The 18,973-nt window shown below is 40.2% G+C and overlaps 3 non-coding genes across 3 annotated transcripts; all 3 read right to left on the bottom strand.

The window, feature by feature from the left end:
* Positions 1 to 697: 697 nt before the first annotated feature.
* On the bottom strand, positions 698 to 779 carry TRNAS-AGA (transfer RNA serine (anticodon AGA)). Its single transcript has one exon. It is a non-coding gene; the product is annotated as a tRNA-Ser (tRNA).
* A 2,950-nt stretch (positions 780 to 3,729) lies between these two features.
* Positions 3,730 to 3,801, bottom strand: TRNAT-UGU (transfer RNA threonine (anticodon UGU)). The gene has a single exon. It is a non-coding gene; the product is annotated as a tRNA-Thr (tRNA).
* A 499-nt stretch (positions 3,802 to 4,300) lies between these two features.
* TRNAT-UGU (transfer RNA threonine (anticodon UGU)) lies at positions 4,301 to 4,372 on the bottom strand. Its single transcript has one exon. It is a non-coding gene; the product is annotated as a tRNA-Thr (tRNA).
* Between the last annotated feature and the right edge of the window lie 14,601 nt (positions 4,373 to 18,973).

Genomic DNA, 18,973 nt, shown 5'->3' with positions numbered 1-18,973 from the left:
TTCAATTTAAAATTACCAAAAGCCAATGTAAATTAATAATAATTTATTATGGAAATGATTAAAAATTTCCAATTTAATAATTTCCAAAAATGTATTAAATTTTCTAAATAGTTATGGAAATAAAAAAATAGTTAAAATTTCCCAATAATTTTCCAATTTAATATTTAACAATTTCTAAAAACCAATGCAAATGAAAATATCAATAAATAATTTTCATTACCAAAATTAAATTTCAAAACCAATAATTTTCTGAAATTACATGAAAATTGATGATGTTTTTTTTTTTTGAAATTTCAAAGTAAACAATTGTCTTTAAAATTTTACATTATTGAAAATTTCATTTAATAATTATCAACTTCACATAATAGTAATATATAATTGGCAAATAAATCGATGTACATTACAGGTAAGTTAAAGAAAAGTGTGAGAGATTAGGGAATTAGGAGCATATCCTAAGAGTCGGAAGATAAAGCAGAAGTTGATCGTATCATTGGTAAGTGTTGAAAAAATGCAAGAATATGCTCCAATGCCTTGGATATATGCAGATTTTATATTTGAAGAATTTTTTGAAGTGCTTCAGCACCATCTCTACTACCCCCTGTACAAAAGAGGAATATAAAATATATATAACTGATAGATTATAGTGTGGAGCTGGAGCAGAACAAACGAGAGACTGAAAAAAGCCTGAGCGGGCAAACGTGAACAGCAGGATTCGAACCTGCGCGGGCAGAGCCCACATGATTTCTAGTCATGCCCGATAACCACTCCGGCACGTCCACAATTTGGTCTATGTTTTGAGCAGAAACCACTTTAATAATGGAGTTGTTTCATAGTATGTACTTTGCGGGTAATCTCACTTTAATACCTAAACTTTAAAACGTATCATTACTCTCTCGAAAAATGACACTTTAGTCCAACACCGTTAATGAACATTAAGGTGGGTAGTAAAATTATCAAACTAATACACTCAAAATGTTCAATAGCTATCTTTGGTAAATAGTGGCAGTTTTGGAAAGGTGTATGCGTGGATATGGTGTGAAAATCTAAGTAAATATTGAAGGTGTTGTTAGTTTGATAGAAAGTTGAGGGAAATTTCAGAACGAATTTCACATGATTTGTAGGCAATAGTTTTCCCTCAAAACTTGTGCTACTTTCTTTTGTGTCAAACCAATACTTTGATAACACAAATTTTAGAGCTCAACTTGCTATGAATAAGATTTTGGAATAATATGTCTAAGATTCAATCTTGAGATGAAGTTGTGTTCAGATGCTCATTGGTAGAAGCATAGAACAAAAATATTGACGTGTTCTGAATCATTTTGATACTTTATTTTAAACAAGGGTTCCAAGTATGGTATGTGTTGTCTATACAAGATATTAAGTTCACTGAATCTCCATTAAAGCAAACCCATGAAAGGAGGATTAGGACCTGATTCTAAATAAGCAACGTCTGTTGACATTTTTTTATCATTATTTTTTTTAATGCATCCCTCGTGTCAAATCTAAAATATCCACTGAATGGAGGAACTCTCTTGATTGCCCACATGTTCAATCCCCAAATCCACTGGTAGATCAACCAGAATTTGCAGCCAAAGATGTAGAGTAATAAATAAATTGTAAAGGAAATGTATAACGTAATTGCTTTGTTCCTCTTATACTGGTTTGAGGTGGTATTAGGTTTGAAAGTTAGCTTAGTCAAGAGTGAGATGCTTCCCATTGGCCAAGTGTTTAATACAGAGGAGTTAGTTTTGGAACTGGGGTGCAGGGATTGCTGACCCTTAGAAGGTGGTGTCCTGTGTCTGGGTAATTTAGGAATAAATAGTGAGGGTGTTTTCTCCGAAATACAATTTCTAAAACCAATGTCTTTTTATGGGAAAGTGGAGGAGAGAATATAGAGGAATTGGAGTGGGACTCTAGTGAAGGAGGAAAGATGGATGTTGACTTGGCATAATGGGTGTGGTGGGAAGTGTAAAGGAAAAAGCAGGAAGGGGGTTTAGAGAAAAGAGAGCATGCTGACATGGACTACTTTGCTTTATATATATACTACTAGGACCCCATGTAATGTATGGGAAAATCAGATAATTTGGAAGATATCAGGGATTTTTCTTTTTTCTTTTTATTTTGGCAAAGTTTAAAATATAGGGAAGGCTTTCCATAAAGCCTCCCAACCCTAGTGCAAGCTGGATTTGATGCTAAGTCTCTGCTACAATGAACATGAGACCTTAACAACCAGCCGATCAAACACTTTGCACAGGATATTAATACTAATTTAATAAAAATATCTATTTATAATTTTTTGTTGTTTGCACAACAGAAAATAACAAATAGAAAGAAAATTTTGAAAATACTGATATAGATAAATTATTTTTCAAAATTTATGAATCAATTTCAGAATTGGTATGAATAAAATTTTCAAAATTTATTGATATGAAAAAATTAAATTTCATAAAAATTTGAATTTATGAATAATTAATCACTAAAAATATAAAAGTTTCAGTAATTTAGATTTTCTAAGATAACTTTCACTAAATTAAATTACCAAAAAACAAGAAAATTAGTTTATGGAAATCACTAAATTAAAAATTTTCAAAAATATTAAATTTTCTCACTAGTTATGGAAATTATAAATGCACTTAAAATTTCCCAATAATTTTCCAATTTAATATTTAACAGTTGCCAAAAATCAATGTAAATGAAAATATTAATAAACTATTTTTATTACCAAAATCATATTTCAAAATCAATAATTTTCTGAAATTAACTGGAAATTGATGAAAATTAATTTTTTGAAAATTTGAAAATAAATAATTATCTTTAAATTACTGAAAATTTCACTTAATAATGATCAATTTCAGATAATAGTAGTAAATAATTAATTTTATATGATAAAAAATTAATATTTAAGTGTTAAAATTTGATTATTTAGTAATTATTGATATGAATAAATTAATTTTCAAACGTTTGTGTATTTTATGAATAATTACTTACTAAGATATCAAAATAAATTGAGTTTTTCATTATTTTAATTATCTTATACGTTTAATGTTTGGGAAGTTTCCAACTTTGTTACAATGTTGAAATGAGAGGTAGGGTGACATGGCCAGAGGCTAAGAGCTGAATGATGTGATAAAAATGAGGGGCCTGGGTAGGGTGAAGGTAAACCTGTATTAAATTCGGCTTGTTGTGTTTATGTTCGTTATTTTAAATTAAATTTAAATAGATGTTAAATTAATAATTTTTACTTTTATTAAATTGTGATTTATTTAGTAAATTGTTATTGATGTGTTATTTAGATTATGGTATCAAGCTAAGTTTATTGCTATATAATTTTTTTTATTTTGTTAGAGTTTGTTATTATAAATTAAGTATAATATTACTCTAATCAATTTTAACAATTATTTTTGTTAAAATAGAATAATAGTGATTTATTTTGAATTTTATATTATGTAATCATTTTTAAATTAAAATTATTATAGTATAATATAAAGTTATTATAATTAATTATTTTATTTTATTTCTTTTATTATTTATCATATTGTATTATTTATTTTGTTTTTAGTAGTCTTTTAGATATTTTTTACTCATGTTATTAGCATTTTAGATAGAGATGGAGAGATAGGGTGTTGGGAAAGCCAACAACTTGTAAGTAGTTAACATTTCAATTTTCAACATAGGTTGGGACTTGGGTGGGGAGGGCGGATAAATTCTTCAAATTCCAAAAATGGAAAATGCCCCCATGCAGGATCGAACTACAGACCTTCAGTTTACAAGACTGACGCTCTACCACTGAGCTATAGGGGCTTAATTATTATTTTTATTAAATTATGGTCTATTTAGTAAATTGTTATCGATGTGTTATTTAGGTTATGGTATCATGCTAAGTTTATTACTATATAATTTTTTTTTATTTTGTTAGAATTTGTTATTATAAATTAAGTATGATATTACTGTAATCAATTTTAACAATTATTTTTGTTAAAATTGAAAAATAGTGATTTATTTTGAATTTTATTTTATGTAATCATTTTTAAATTAAAATTATTATAGTATAATATAAAGTTATTATAGTTAATTATTTAATTTTATTTCTTTTATTTTTTTATCATATTGTATTATTTATTTTGTTCTTATTAGTCTTTTAGATATTTTTTACTGATGTTATTAGCATTTTAGATAGAGATGGAGAGATAGGGTGTTGGGAAGCCAACAACTTGTAAGTAGTTAACATTTCAATTTTCGACATATGTTGGGACTTGGGTGGGGAGGGCGGATAAATTATTCAAATTCCAAAAATGGATAATGCCCCCATGCAGGATCAAACTACAGACCTTCAGTTTACAAGACTGATGCTCTACCACTGTGCTATAGGGGCTTAATTATTATTTTTATTAAATTGTGATTTATTTAGTAAATTGTTATTGATGTGTTATTTAGGTTATGGTATCATGCTAAGTTTATTACTGATGGAGGGGGATTTGACCCAACCCCTTGGCCATGCGACACGTGGAAGCAACCGAGAGTGACCTTGCAGAAGCGCCAGCTCGGCACGATAGCGGGCCCACAACCCGATCTCCGAGGAAAAGAGTTCCGAGCTCCCCAAAGGGGGAACCTACAACCCGAGCTCTGAGCTGAAGAGTCCCGAGCTCCCCCAAAAAAGGAACCCATGACCCGAGCTCCCCAAGGAGGAACCCGAGCTCTCCCTTCGAGGTCCTGAGCCTTAAAAGGAACACAAAAGGTAAAAAACCTCGGGCTATACTTCTATCTGAACTCAAGACTTCACATCGCAAACTACTTTGGCCCCAAGTCGCCTGACTGAATAATGGTATCTGACACCCAGGAAGCCCGTACACGGAGGCGGCGCACCTGACTGATTAGGGGTTCGACACATGATAGCCGCCCTCCAACGGCCACCTGCCACCGCCATCTCAGACGTGGCAGAGATGGCCCTGATAAGGAACAGTGGAAGTTATGACACCCGATCTGGCAGAGGAAATGACACCCGATCCGACAGAGGAAATGACACCCGATCTGGCAGAGGTAATGATACCCAAACTAGCAGAGGTATGGAAGTAAGTGTATAGGGTGATTATAAAAGGCCCCCATCTCTCAAAGGAGGAGGTATGTGATTCTTGCGCTTTCTGGTCTTAAAGTTCCTCATTTCCCTTGCCTTCTCACGAGCATTAATTTGAACTTTTGAGTGTTCCAACCGGGTTCCTCCCCAGAAGTCTCCATTTTCTTCCTTGTTCAGGCACCTCCAATCTCGTCAAAGGCGAGGTAACCGACAGCTAGGACCGACCGGATTGCGCATCATCATTTGGCGCCGTCTGTGGGAAACTTTCAAAAAGCCTCCCCTATCCTTTAACTCTCTCTCTCAAAGAAACCTTAGCTTCCATGGCTTCCTCCAGCCGCAACAGGCACAACGCCAACTTGAATGTTGTAGGGGAACACCCTCAGCCCGCCACTGTATGCATCAGACAATTCATCATCCCCCTCTTGACGGACGGAATCCCTAGCCTCAATGCACCAAGCATGGTGACACCTGTGAATGTTCCCCTTCCCCTCCCTATCGAGACAACTTTCGCCGAACCTACTGCTGCCCCTTTGGCGACTAGCCAAAACCAATTCAATGACTTGATGCAGTGCATGCGGGCAATTTAAGCCCAAATGTAGCAATTCCAGCAGCATCAGCTCCATCAGTAGCAAGTACTGCACCACATTTCTCAGTATCACTATCAATAGTAGTTCCCTCAACTACCTCTGAACCAACCACAACTCCCACCTCAGCACCCTACTCCGAAGCTGGCTAAGCCCTCCCCTCAGGGCGGGCGCCTTCACTGAGGAAGATCCTCCCAACTCCAGCACCCCTCCAAGAGCCAGGCCTCATCCCCGGGCAGGAGGGAAAGACTAATCACCCCCGCCTTGCAGCTCGTTGGCGGATCGGGAACCTCCTTGCCAGTCCAGCACCTCGACACTCTAAGTTCGAGCTCCCGCTCACAGAGAACCAGTCCGGCGTCCTGGCAACAGACTACCAACAGTCCGGGCCGATCAACCTCGGCAACATCGAGGCAAGTAGCGCCAACACTAGGCCCTTTAAGTAGCAGCGAAGACGTCGGCGAAGTCGCCGAACTACCACCCGCATCCTGCCCGAGCTCCTAGGTAAAGAAGAAACAAGCTCGGACGAGGTAAAAGTTGCCCCTATTCTTTCGGTCCCTTCCCCCTATCATCAAAACTCCTTGCAGTCCCCATGCCCAAGGATTTCAAACTCCCTCTAGACAAGTATGATAGGTCTTTTGACCCCAATGACCATGTCAATGCTTTCCAGTCCCAAATGCATTTAGAAAGGGCCAGTGAGTCTTGTATGTGTGTGGCATTCACTACAACCTTCAGGGGAGTAGCCCGCACCTGGTATAGGAACCTGGCCCCCGGGTCGATAAGAAGCTGGACCCAGTTCATGCAGGTCTTCACCGTGCACTTTGTTACCAGCAAGCGGTGCCCCCACACATTGGAGCGCCTCCTCGGAATAGTCCAGAGGGAAGGAGAGTTCATCCGGGGCTATATCAAAAGGTTCAATGACGCATGCTTGTAGATACCACGCCTAGACCCCGTGGTATAGCTTGCGGCAGCCAAGAGGGGCGTGACACACAAGGAGTTTAGGTGGCACATGGTAGTCAACCAGCTGAGTTCCTCAAGCTCACAGACAAATTCATAAGAACAGAGGAGGAGATCAACCAAAGGACTGAAGGCGGGATTGAAAAAAGGAAGAGGGAAGGCGAGCCCTCCAACTTAGATGACAAGAGAAAGAGAGACCCAGCTCGGGGGGCCGAAGCCAAGCCTACCGTTCCGAGCTCCCTTAGTAGGTTGGGCGGACTACATGCCCTTAAATGCGAAGCGGGTCGAGATCTTAATGACAATCAAAGATGCCCCGTATGTGAAGTGGCCACCTCGTCTGAAGGGAAACCCGAACGAGAGGAATAAAAACTTGTATTGCAGCTTCCATAGGGACCACAATCATAGCACCAAGCATTGTAATCATCTCCGCGATGAGATAAAGGAGCTTATCCGTCGCGGGTACCTACGAAATTTTGTACAACATAATAATAATAATAATAGTAATAAGACAGGTTGGCAGGGAGAGCACAACAGAGATGCTCCCGAGTCCAGCAGCCGACCAGCTGAACCGCAGAAGCAGCCCCCGGAGGAAAGACCAGTTCGGGGAACAATCCACGTGATCGTTGAAGGATCAATCGTAGTAGGATGCACCTCGGCAGCAGCTCGGGCATCAACCAGGGAGTCCACCAGAGAAGAACAAAATCCCCCAAAACGGCCTAGGACGGAAGACCCCATATTCTTCACCGAAGACGATGCGCACGGGGTCCACTACCCCTACGATGGTACACTTGTCATAAAGATGAAGATCAACGACTTTGAAGTCCGGCGGGTACTCATTAACTTCGGCAGTTCGACAGACATTTTTAAAGCGAACTTCGACAAGCTCCAGTTCCAAGAGAGTGACTTGAAGCCCGCGAACACCTCGCTGGTCGGCTTCAACGGAGAAGAGGTCAGACTCCTGGGAAAGGTCATAGTACCTATGGAAGTTGGCACGTGGCCTAGCACTATAAGACTCAGTCACGATTTCTTGGTGGTCGTGACCCCGTCCCCCTACAATGCCATAGTAGGTTGGTCGATCACCCACACTTTAAAAGTTGTGGTGTCCACTTACTATTTGGCCAAACAGACTTCGGCATCGGGGTAGTGCGGGGCGACCAGCTCGAGTCCGCAAGTGCTACGTTGCCGCCCTCAAGGGAAAAGCCAAGGTAACTAACGACCTCGAACTGGAGCGACCTATGGAATTTTCTTGGTGGTCGTGACCCCCTCCTCGTACAACGCCATAGTAGGTTGGTCGATCACCCACACTTTAAAAGCTGTGGTGTCCACTTACTATTTGGCCAAACAGACTTCGGCATCGGGGTAGTGCGGGGCGACCAGCTTGAGTCCGCAAGTGCTACGTTGCCACCCTCAAGGGAAAGGCCAAGGTAACTAGCGACCTCAAACTGGAGCGACCTATGGAACAGAACGAGGAGCGAACTGCACCAACAAAGGAAATTGTTCCCATCTCTGTCTCGGCAGAAGACCCTGCCCGATTACTCCAGGTCAGAGCATCCCTAGAAGAACCCTTGCGATCCGAACTGGTACGCTTCTTACTCAGTAACTTAGATGTTTTTGCTTGGTCTGCGGTAGAAATGTCCAACATAGACCCTATGCTCATAACTCACAAGCTCAATACTGACCCTGTAGTCAGACCCATTAGATAGAAGAAACGCAACTTAGCCCTAGAATGCTGGAGGGCGATCAATGAGGAGGTCGAGAAGCTCATCGCAACTGACTTCATAAGGGAAGTTCATTACCCAACCTGGGTAGCCAACCCAGTTTTGGTAAAAAAGGCAAACGACAAGTGGCGCATGTGCGTCGACTACACTGACCTGAACCGAGCTTGCCCAAAAGATTGCTTCCCTCTCCCTAGGATCGACCGCCTAGTGGACGCGACCTCGGGACATGAGTTTCTAAGCTTCCTAGATGCCTACTCAGGCTACAACCAAATCAGGATGGACCCGTCCGACGAGGAAAAAACCACATTCATAACTGAGTTCGGCCTATACTGCTACAAGGTTATGCCCTTCGGACTGAAAAATGCTGAGGCGACCTTTCAAAGGTTTGTGAATAAGCTATTTCAGCCCTTAATTGGCACGAAGATAGAGTGTTATGTAGATGACATGGTCGTCAAGACACAATTTTCGCATGAATTAATACAAGACTTGCATTCTGTCTTTCAAATTCTGCGTCAATTTAGCATGAAACTAAATCCAAACAAGTGTGTCTTCGGTGTCACCTCAGGTAAGTTCCTAGGGTACATCGTTAACCGGCTCGGTATTGAGGCCAACCTGGACAAAATAAAGGCCATCCTAGACATGAGACCACCCCGAAAAGTAAAAGAGGTTCAGAGGCTAAACGGCAGAATAGCCGCTCTAAGTCGTTTCATGTCTAAGTCAGCAGACTGTTGCCTGCCCTTCTTCAAGGCAATAAAAGGAAAAGGGTTCGAGTGGAATCCGAAATGACAGCTCGCATTTGACGAGCTCAAGAAATACCTTTCCAGCATCCTAGTGTTGACCCGACCCAAAGAGGGCGATGCTTTAGAATTGTACCTCTCGGCAAACAATGAAGTGGTCATTTCGGTACTGATAAAGGAAATAGATCGGGTCCAATGACCCATCTACTATGTCAGTAAAATATTGCAGGGAGCAAAAACAGTGGCCCGCAAACTCCGCCCATATTTCCAAACTCATACCATCATCATCCTCACCGACAAACCCTTGAGGCAAGTATTACTCAGGCCCGAGGTCTCTGGACGATTGACAAAGTGGGCCATCGAACTTAGTGAGTACGACCTCCAGTACAAGCCATGAATCGCTATCAAAGCTCAAGCCTTGGAAGATTTTGTTGTTGAATGCATGTTCAGCTCCGAGGTCCTCAGCCTGGTTGAGCACGAGACCCCCAGTTCGGTTGAGCTCGATGCTCCCAGGCCGGTTGAGTCCGAGTCTCGTGAGGTCGCACCCAGTTCGGTATCTCTCCTGGTTAGGCCGAGCATGAACTGGGATGAGGAGCCCTGAATCCTTCACATAGATGACTCCTCAAATCAACAGGGCGGTGGAGCCGGTGTAGTTTTCCGAGGTCTGAGTGGCACGAAACTGGAGTACGCGCTATGCTTCGAGTTTGCAGCATCCAACAATGAGGCAGAATACGAGGCGCTGATAGCTGGGCTAGCCCTGGCGCAAGAGGTAAAGGCAAAACACATAGTTATCTGCAGTGATTCCCATCTCGTGGTCAACCAAGTTATAGGGGAATATTAAGCCTGCGAGCCAACTATGATCAATTGATGTGTGGCTCATTGTGACATTAGCAAGTGCACTAGCCATTCAAGTAATAAAGTAGTGAATGAAGTATCATTCCGACGAGGATTTAGGAAACAATTACCAATACTAAATTGGGTACTTCTTATCTGATTAACAAATAAATCAAAACCTTAATGAAAGCTAAAATCCTAAACTAAAATCTATCTACATCATTGGCCCAATTGCCTTCAAATCAGGTTAGAAGAGTATGCAGTAAATGACAATATCAGAATTCAGCAATCTATCAATTTGGATCATTCGAATAAATCATGATTGAGCCTTGGTTTGGTGAAACCCCAAGGTCATGAACAGCTTCTCTCAAGCGCATGTTCATCCTATGCATGAGTGATGATTCTTCTATATCTAGCACGAATCTAATCCCCATGCATGCATTTCTTCAAACACTTCTAAGGCATCAATTCAAATCTGAATTGATCACCAACTGAATTGTGCAAGTTATCTCTAACCTTGCACTCAATTCAATTCTTGAATAATAGATCTGAATTCCTAGAGTCTCTCTCAAGCACTCTAGGAATTCCAAGCTTTAAATCCATTCGGCCAATCTGAAATTTGCGGATCTGAATTCTCTTTCAAGCAATTCGGATCTTGCAATCTTAGATTTGAGAATTCAGATATGAGTTTTGAAGGTTAATTGGCCGAATTAATCTACAATTTAACCCCTATTCAAGAAACTTCAAGTACAATTCATTAACCATTCGAATGAATAAAAAAGAATTTGATTGTTGAACTGAAGTTTTACAAGCTTAAATAATCAAGAAAGAATGGAAGAAAGAGAAAGAGGAAAGAAAATATAACAAAGAAATTGAATTCAAGTTAAAGGAGAATGAAACTATAATTGAGTTATTACAAAAGATTTTTGAATGACAAACCCCCAATTTCGAACTCACATTCTTCTTCTTGCTTGCTTGACTTAAGCTTCCTTCAGCCCTTCTTCTTCTTCTTCCTTGCGCCTAGCCTTTTTCTCTTCTCTTCTCTCAAGGTGGCCGAACCTCTAAGAGTGGTAGAGCTTTCCTCTCAAGCAATTGAACACCTCTCCCCCCTCCTAGAGGCTTCCTTATATAGTTTTTCAAGGGGGCTCTTGCCCCTTCTTGAAACCTCTAGAATGGGGTGTATTACACATTTTTCTTGAATTTTCTAGAGCTCTCTTGGAAGCCTCCTAAGGAATGCTATTTGGGCTACACTTAGGCTCTCTCTTAGCACATGATAGCTATGTTTTGAGCTGCTCTTTTGGGCTGAGAATGGGCATTCTTTTCTGGGCCGAATTATACTCTTAGCTAAGCTTTCTTTTCTTGGGTTTTCTTAAGGAATCCACTTGCTCTTCTTGGGCCAAAGTACTCTCTTTTGCTTCCACAACTGGGCTGGATGAATTTGGTCTTTTTGAACATTATTTCCTTGTCTTTTTCCTTTATTTTCTTGGATTAATTACCCTTGAAACTTATTCTTAGCATTAAGCTAAATTAAGGCAAAAATTAATAAAATCAACATAAAAATCCATGCTAAAGTCCTCAAAAATTATAGAAAATTTGTAGGTTCATAAAATACCCCCACATTTAAGCTTTTGTTTGTCCTCAAGCATAGACATCAGCCATAAACTGAACATTCCCCCTTCTGTTCTCACCATTTACTTGGTGAACTTTTTAAGATAGTAATGCATTGAGTAGTCGGGGAACTTTTGTAAGTGCTCAACTCTTATTCTTGTAAATTACTATTTAACATATGTTTAAGATCCAAGGAAAGAGAATATGAATTTCATTATAGTCTAACATTCACTCCTAATTCATATATAAATCAGCTCCTTAATTGTTAAGGTTAATAATCAAATTTCACTAAGTTTCACATCTGTAATTAAATCTTAATGAGAGTTCAACATTAAAGTGCCCCTTTGAACCTCAACTGTCACCACAATTACTTATTTCTAAGGATGAGTGCATCTTATGCTCCATCTCACTCTTTTCTTCTTCTGTTTTTTTCGGTGTGAGTGCATTTTATGCTCCATCTCACACACTTTTCTCTCTCTTTTTCTCTTTCTTTTTTTTTTATGTGAGTGCATCTTATGCTCCATCTCACCCTGGTCACTTGCTTGAGGTAGGTAAATAGGACTCATGTTCTGAGCTGCTAGTTTTACTATTCAGCTCAAAATAGCAGAGTCAATTTGAGCTTTTGTCCTTCTTTGCAATTATTGAACCTCAAGAATCAGCACTTCAGATGTGCACTAGCTCTCTTGACCATTAACTATAAAATCAAGGGCTTCCATACACATGAAGATAGTTAGGGCTAGTCATGCTGAAAAGCATATTCAGCTCCCATTTTCTCATGCATATATCAAATTGGGTGATTCACAAGAATAAAAACTTAACAAGTACATCAGTCTCCCTCAACTCATTGAATTCATTTCTTAAAAATCATCAAATAAATAGTAATGAACTTGAGGGGTTCCAATCTTTTTTTGGTTATGTCATTGCCTGCATATGTGTGTTGGGGTGAATGAGGTGCATGGTTTCAGCCCCAATACCCTAGCCTCAAGCTCACTCCCCCACACTTAAGATGAACATTGTCCTCAATGTTCCTAGTGTTAGGGGATCACAATAAAACCAACAAGAGAAATACCAAGTAAAGAGAAGGTTAAAGAGGACTTCCTGAAGATCATTCTTAAATTCTGCAATAGGCTGTCAGTGGAGAGGTTCTTCTGCTAGAAATCACTGCAACTAGAGGGGGAGATCAGTAGCTTTATTCAATTAAATTTGAAGAAAAACTAACTAAAATGTTATGAATGAAAAGGAAAAATAGAAAGCAACTGCCCAATCTGAGTTTCCAAGTTCCTTATCGATGTTTCGTTATTCTGAAATCTAGTTTTCGCACTAGCTATGAACTTGGTCATCAGCTCTTCCAAGTTAGATTTCGGTTCCGACTGATGGAAGTTTTGGTGAAAAGGCTTAGGTGCATGCTGATTCTGTCATGGCTGATTCAAGTGGCCTCTCCATCTGGGGTTATGGGCATGATGGTACTGATTTCCTGGCTGTCTTGTAAAGTTGCCAACAAAGTCCACTTGTTCTGTGGACTGAAAAGACTGATTGCCAACTTGGCATTCAGTGCTATTATGGCCTCCCCCACACTTATCTTACTGTACATGCATAGCTGGCATCTGCATCTCATCAAATTTTTTGATAAGTGCTCCTATTTGTGCAGAGAGAGCTGTGTATGTATCCACATTATGAAGGCCATGCTGCTTTCTAACTGGTGTCCTTTCTGAATGCCATTGGTAGTTATTGGCTGCCATCTCCTCGATGAGTGCATGGGCAACCTTGGAAGTCTTATTGTTTATGGAGCCCTCAGCTGCTGCATCTAAGATGGTCTTGTTTGAATCGGTCAGACCATTATAAAAAGTTTGCACATGCAGCCAAATCGAAAGGCCATGGTGAGGAACCCTCCTTAGTAGCTCCTTGTAACGTTCCCAGGACTCATAGAAAGATTCCCCCTCTTGCTGGAAAAAATGTAGTAATATCATTCATCATTTTTGTAGTTTTAGAGGGGGAAAAATATTTAGAGAGGAATCGGCTAGCCATTTCATCCCACGTGGCTATAGATCCTGCCAGTAATGAGTTCAACCAAGCCTTGGCTTTACCCTTCAAAGAAAATGGGAATAACCTCAGTCGGATGGCATCATCACTTACCCCATTGTGTTTGAAGGTGTTACAGATTTCCAAGAAGTTAGCAATATGGGCATTCGGATCCTCATGGGCCATACCACAAAATTGAACCGTATTTTGTATCATTTGAATTATGGCCGGTTTAATTTCGAAGTTATTGGCATCAATAGTTGGCCTAATAATGCTGGAGGCAGTCCTGGTGAGGGTGGGCTTGGCATAATCCATCATAGTTCTTTGTTCAGCCATTTCTTGTGCTTCTTGTCTGACTTGTCTAGCAGCTCTCAAACGGACACGGAGAGTCCGTTCAATCTTCGGGTTGTAAAGGATCTCTTCCAGTTCAGGTCTACTTGTCATAAACTGTAAAGGTCAAAGCAATAAAAAAAGGCCAATATTCACAAAAGAAAATAAATAATTACAACTAAAAATGTAAAGTGAATTATCGGAATAAAAAAAACCTACATCCTAACATAAATAAATGAAGCCGAATATACTAAAAGCAGATCTGAACCAACATCTTATTCAAAATACAGAATTCAGTAGCAATTCACAAACAGGTCTGAATTCAGTAATCTCTGAGTAGAACAACAGTTTACAAATTCCTTTTCTTTATATTGTTGAAATCAGGGACGAGATTTAATTACACAGATCTGAAATCTCAGTAGCTACTGAGAATAGTAATATATAGTTCTGAAATCTCAGTAGCTACTGAGAACAGTAATATACAGTTCTGAAATTAGATCTGAAATGTTAACAGCTTCTGAGGACAGCCAAATGCGGATCAGTAGTGATTGTGTTCAGGTTTGAGCTTCATATTAAAAGGTTATTCTGTGCTACTGAAGGTCAATACACAGAACTGAAATCAGTGTACAAAGGATTGTGAGATAGCAATTCAGACATCAGTTCTACACAAAATTGAGATCAGCTTTGAAATCTAAGAAGTCACTGAGAACAATAATAAATATAACAGCAGTTACTGATAACAGTACAGTTGTGCTCAGGTCTGATTTCCATATTGGAAGGCTATTAAATATCATATCTGAACCCATTGTTTTGATGAGCTATGCATCACCAAACACCAACTAGAGTAGCCATACTAAAACTGAGCAATTCAGCAGGATAACCCACTGATATCAGCAATGAAACATGTATACAGATCTACACAAAACCGAAATCAATTAGTAGTAAAAAGATCTGAAATCAGACCTATATTCACCATGGTGTGGCTGCTGGGATCTGATTTTTTTTCTTTTCTTTTGAGATGAAATAGAACACAAAGCAGTAATGCAACTATACTACTGAACAAAATCTCTTTTTTTTTTCAGTGTGCTCAGGTCTGATTTTTGATTTAAGTACTGAAATCTACTATGTACAGATCTGAACTCCCCTGTTTTTATGAGCTATATAGACCCAAAAACTAGCTAAACTAGTAGCACTAAAACAGTAATCAAAACCAAATAAATCAGCAATAGAAAAAAAATAGAGTAGTAATATCAGTAATGAAGAATACTATATGCAGATTTGTATAGAACTGAAATCACCTAACAGTTAAAGAAATCAGCAATGAAATTTTTGATAAAAAAAAACCAGCAATCAACTAAACTACCTAAACTAAAACAGGAACCAAAGATGAAGCAATTCAGCATTAGGAAAGAAGACCAGTTTCATCAGTAATGAAAGCTACTGCATTCAAATATGAGTTCTAAGATGCAGAATTAAAAATCAGTTCTTTGCTATCCATATCAACTGCATTTCAGATTTGAATTTCACACATTCTTTGCTATCCATTCACCCTTGAGGCAGGTTGGATGTATCATAGGGTGGATTGGGGTAGTGGTGGCACCCAATTCACCTCAAACTTGCATCGGTTCAGGTCTGAGTTAAGAGGAATTCAGATATGAACTGAGCATATCTGTAACAGTAGAATTCAGATCTGAACTCAAGTTTGAGTTTGGATATGAATTTTCAATTGCCTTATCTTCAGTCATTGCTACCAAATTTCCTTTGAGGAGTAGCAGAAGTGTCCTAGGGTAAATTGGGGTGATTATGACACCCAATTCACCTAAAATTTGCATAAGTTCATATCTGTGTTAAGAGGAACTCAGATCTGAACTGTTGCAGGTCTGCTGTAGCAGAATTCAGATTTGAACTCAGATCTGAATTCTCAATTGCCCCTCTTGTTGTTCATATGATCTTTTTTTTTCTCCTTTTTACTTTATATTTTTTTTTCTTTTTGTAATGAAAAAAAATAAAAGACTGAAACACAAACTAAGTTTTTTCGGCAGAGTGCTGTAGGTCTGAGTTCTGCTGATTTGAGTGCCGAATGCAACTCAGATATGCAACACTTATGTTGTTATGAAATTTTCTTCTTCTTTTTTTTTTGAAGGTAACAACACCAAGATTGAAAGGAAATCAAATCTACTTTTATTAAAATGAAACTGAAACAGGAAAATGAAGTAATCTACTGAAGAAAGAAGAAACATAATTAAATCAGTACAGCTATTGCATTCAAAGCTAAAAATGTAAAATGAAGTAATTAAAACCATCTATGAATGCAATGATGATTGAGACCAAATTAAGAATGCCCAATGTTTCCTAATATTGCTTCCCTAAATCCCTGGCAACGGCACCAAAAACTTGATGTGTGGCTCATTGTGACACTAGCAAGTGCACTAGCCATTCTAGTAACAAAGTAGTGAGTGAAGTATCGTTCCCTCGAGGATTTAGGAAACAATTACCAATACTAAATTGGGTACTTCTTATCTAATTAGCAAATAAATCAAAACCTTAATGAAAGCTAAAAATCCTAAACTAAAATCTATCTACATCATTGGCCCAATTGGATCATTCGAATAAATCATGATTGAGCCTTGGTTTGGTAAAACCTCAAGGTCATGAACAGCCTCTCCCCCCTCCTAGAGGCCTCCTTATATAGTTTTTCAAGGGGGCTCTTGCCCCTTCTTGAAGCCTCTAGAATGGGGTGTATTACACCCCTTTCTTGAATTTTCTAGAGCTCTCTTGGAAGCCTCCTAAGGGCTGCTATTTGGGCTGCACTTAGGCTCTTTCTTAGCACATGATAGCTATGTTTTGAGCTGCTCTTTTGGGCTGAGAATAGGCATTCTTTGCTGGGCCGAATTATACTCTTAGCTAAGCTTTCTTTTCTTGGGTTTTCTTAAGGAATCCACTTGCTCTTCTTGGGCCGAAGTACTCTCTCTTGCTTCCACAACTGGGCTGGGCTGAATTTGGTCTTTTTGAACATTTTCTTTGCCTTTTTCATTCATTTTCTTGGATTAATTACCCTTGAAACTTATTCTTAGCATTAAGCTAAATTAAGGCAAAAATAAAACCGGCAAAAAATCCATGCTAAAGTCCTAAAAAATTATAGAAAAATTGTTGGTTCATCAATCACCTACTTGGCAAAGGCAAAAGAGGCACTGCTTAGCTTCTAGTCACACTTCATCAAGCAAATCTCGAGGTCAGAGAACACTGAGGCCGATGCCCTGTCCCGGCTAGCCAGCACTAGTGACAACACCATGAGAACTGTGTACATAAAGGAGTTACCTCGGCCTATCATTCTCCGGGGGGCAGAGGAGGTCGCTCCTGTCGCCCAAGCAGAACCAACCTGGATTGATCCACTCACGAGCTTCCTGCTACATGGAACCCTCCCCACAGAATGCAACGCCGCCAAGAGGGTAGAGCGCTAGGCAGCCAAGTACGTCATGATAGACGGGCGACTGTACCGAAGATCCTACACGCTCCCCTACCTGCGTTGCTTGCGACCTCTCGAAGCCGAGCTCGTACTCTGTGACATTCATGAAGGCCTATGTGGTGAACACTTAGGGGGTTGGGCCATCGCTCAGAAGACACTATGACAGGGGTACTATTGGCCAACAATGAAAGCAGACGCCGTCGGGCTAATCAGGAAGTGCGAGAAGTGTCAAAAGCATGCCAATATTCCCCACCAGAATGCCGTCGACCTCAAGTACCTCACCAGCCCATGGCCCTTTGCACAATGGAGTATCGACCTACTCGGGCCATTCCCGCCAACAATAGGAGGAAGGAAGTTCCTAGTAGTGGCAGTAGACTACTTCACCAAGTGGGTTGAAGTTGAAACTCTCGTAACCATCACAGCTTGAAACGTCCAGAACTTCTTCTGGAAGAACATAGTGTGCTGCTTCGGGCTACCTCGGGTGCTGATCTCCAACAATGGCAAGCAGTTCGAGGACATCAAATTCCAAGAGTGATGCCAAGGCATGGGGATCCGGAAAAACTTCACGTTGGTTGCGCACCCACAAGAAAACGGTCAGGCGGAAGTCACGAACAGAGCTATCCTCCGCGGACTAAAAGCCAGGCTAGATCGAGCTAAAGGGTTATGGGCAGAAGAGATGCCCAGCGTCTTTTGGCAATACCAAACTATAGAGAAAACCGCCTCCGGAGAAACTCCCTTCAACCTCACCTATGGCACGGAGGCAGTCATCCCAGCCGAAATCAAAATCCCCTCACTTTGGTTGGAAGCATACAGCGACAACACTAATAACGACGAGCTACGCACCAACCTCAACCTACTTGACGAGGTGAGGGACCTCACATACATTAGAACCGCAATGTACCAGCAAAGGGTAGCTCGGTACTACAACGCCAGAGTTAAGAAATGAAACTTTCGCATCGGTGACCTGGTCCTCCACAAGATCATGGTACCTGAGCCTGACGTTGGCAAACTCGGGCCGAACTGGGAAGGACCCTATCGAGTAAAGAGAGTACTCGGGGGAGCATATGAACTCGAGACCCTGGAGGGTAAACAGATACCCCGAGCATGGATCATCGTCAACTTAAGACGATTTTACCTATAAATCGTCAAACTAAGCAGGCCATGAGCCACTACCAGAGCCTAAGGGCCAGAATGGCGAGCTAACAAAGAACTCGACACCCTAAGGCCTAGAATGCTGAGCTAACAAGGACTTCAACATTAAAAGGGCCAGAATACCGAGCTAAACATGACCTCGGCACCTCATCAACAAAAGCAATATGCACAAGTATGGATCCCAAGGTGCATAGCCCAGGGCCCAATTCAGCCTACGTTAACTAACCCGGGCAGAGAACAGATAGGGCACATAGCCTTACTATGATAACTCGCCTCGGGGCTTAAGTCTAGCAGTTCGGGCATATAGTCACTTCGGCAAAAGGAGAATATTTGCACAACACTTGAATAGAAAAAGTACTTCATTACTAAATATTTGCTTTATAGTGTTTAAAAAAAACAAAAAACAAAAACAAAAACACAAACGAGCTCACAAGCCCGGAGGTTAATTTTCCTCGCCATCAGAAAGGACTTCGACAATACCCGAAGGTCCCTCTTCGTCT

The sequence above is a fragment of the Nelumbo lutea genome, chromosome 4, assembly GCF_056320005.1.
Source record: "Nelumbo lutea isolate HS-2025 chromosome 4, American lotus-T2T, whole genome shotgun sequence".
Classification (NCBI taxonomy): Eukaryota; Viridiplantae; Streptophyta; class Magnoliopsida; order Proteales; family Nelumbonaceae; genus Nelumbo; species Nelumbo lutea.
The sequence above is the reverse complement of the archived record's forward strand: the minus strand, read 5'-3'. Positions and strand labels throughout refer to the sequence as shown.